The sequence below is a fragment of the Arvicola amphibius genome, chromosome 6 (genome assembly GCF_903992535.2).
Source record: "Arvicola amphibius chromosome 6, mArvAmp1.2, whole genome shotgun sequence".
NCBI classification, from domain to species: domain Eukaryota; kingdom Metazoa; phylum Chordata; class Mammalia; order Rodentia; family Cricetidae; genus Arvicola; species Arvicola amphibius.
Genome location: NC_052052.2, coordinates 14,949,758 through 14,951,982, shown reverse-complemented (window position 1 = coordinate 14,951,982; position 2,225 = coordinate 14,949,758).

Genomic DNA, 2,225 nt, shown 5'->3' with positions numbered 1-2,225 from the left:
CCATCAGTAGCCACAGGTTAAGTGCCCAGTAGCCCCCTGGGACCAGTGGGTAGAGTCCTGGGCTATGCAGGCGGAAGGCGCCCTCTCTCATTCAGAGCGGTGGACTAGCCAGCGCTGCCACACCGGCAAAGGACTTGTCTTCAGGAAGTTCCTCTGCGCACTATGAGAGTCCAAGTGCTGGAAATGTCCAGATTGCCCTCCAACAGCCACTTCTTGTTCAGCCATCTTATTCCTGGGACCTTCTCTCTCAGGTGAGTCGCATGTAGTAATGTGTCAAATACTTTGGACCCCTGGAGAGACATGGCTGGGTAGGGATTATGGAGTTAAAGTTTGCGCTTCAGTCTTTACTCCGTGCTTTTTAAGAAGGGTGACTTTGTGTTCCATTACTTAGCGCTCCTGAACCACGCACCTGTTTGAAAACCAAAAAGGCCGAGAAGGGAAGCCTGCCTCTGGGGTTCGAGAAGGCTCTTAGCGCTGGTTCAACGCAAAGCCAATGACTTATTTTCTACATTAATTTGTTTTTGAGGGGCCACAAAGCACGTGTGGAAGTCAGATGGCAGCTGTGAGCCTTTCTCTTCCTCTACCAAGTGTTCAGGCTGTCAGGGTGGGCAGGAGCCCTGCTATGTGCTGAGCCGCCTCCCTGACCCCGCAAAGCAGATGCTCAGAACAGGAGGTGAGGATGGGATCCAGGGCGTGGGCAGACAGACTGGGCAGACTGTAGAGTGAAATATTTTAGCTTCTTACCTTGACATAAGGTCATCCACCTGCTGGGGACCCCGGAGACCATGCTGCTAGTCCAGGGCTTGCTTTGTCAACAACAACAACAACAAAATGATCAGGACATTTTTTTCCATATAGTTCAAATAATTTTTTAAAAAACTTATTTATTTAATTATTTATTATGTGTACAACATTCTGCTTCCGTGTATGCCCACACACCAGAAGAGGGCGCCAGATCTCATCACAGATGGTTGTGAGCCATCATGTGGTTGCTGGGAATTGAACTCAGGACCTCTGGAAGAGCAGTCAGTGCTCTTAACCTCTGAGCCGTCTCTCCAGCCTCAGGACTTTTTTTTTTTTTAGTGTGTGGTCTGTTTATGTGTGTTCTTGTGTGCAAGTGCATGTATACATATATGTGTGGTCTCATGGAGAGGCCAGAGGTTGACTCTACGTGTTTTTCTTTTGCTCTCCACTTTATAGACTGAGGCTGGGTCCCTTACAAGAACCCAGAGCCTAGGATTCAGCTCACATCCGGGGTCCTGAGGGCTGGGGCTGCAGGCCATCACCTCACGCACTCTATCCTGACTGGTTTTGTGTCCACTTGACAAAAGCTGGAGTCGTCAGAGAGGAAGGAGCCTCAGTTGAGGAAATGCCTCCACGAGGTCCAGTTTTAAGGCATTATCTCAATTAGTGGTCAGTGGGGGAGGAGCCAACCCATGTGGGTGGGGCCATCCCTGGCCTGGTAGTATTAGATTTTATAAGAAATCAGGCTGAGCAAGCCATGGGGGAGCAAGCCAGTGAGCAGCACCCCTCCATGGCCTCTGCATCAGCTCCTGCCTCTGGGTTCCTGCCCTGTTTGAGTTTCTGTCCTGACTTCCTTCAGCAATTAGCAGTAAAATGAAAGCAAAAACCAAATAAACCCTTTTTTCCCCAACTTGCCCGTTGGTCATGGTGTCTTGGCTCAGCAGTACTTGTGTGGATCCAGGCAAGCCAAACTTGGTCTACACGCTTTCATGACAACACCATCTCCACAGCCTCCATGTGGTGACTATTTAAAACCATTAGGTGAACCCGGCACTGGCGTTAAGATGCTCTTTGGAGTCATTGGACCAGTGGCTCTTCAGGGCTCTCTTGTGGCGGTTCCACATCAGGCCCCATGTCTTTCCCCAAAACCTGTATGGTTTGTAAAAGCCTGAGGTCGGGAAGCAGTAACTCCAAAGACACCAGAGAGGCCCCAGCAGGCTGAGCGCCAAAGCCAGGGCCCAGTCGGTTGAGACCTCAGGGCATTCGCCTGAGTGTGTACCATCAGCACAGGTGTGACATTTGCCTGTGGTCGGCTCTGGAGAGGAACTCTGCATTGTCTGCTCATTTGTGGAACAATGAACCAGCATTTTCCTTCCTCCGCTGCCTGATCTCTAACACAGGCTTAGGCACAGAAAAGGGCAGATGTGTGGAGACTCCCTGAAGAGGCGGAGTTAGGGGACACTGGGAGGGGCAAAGGACAC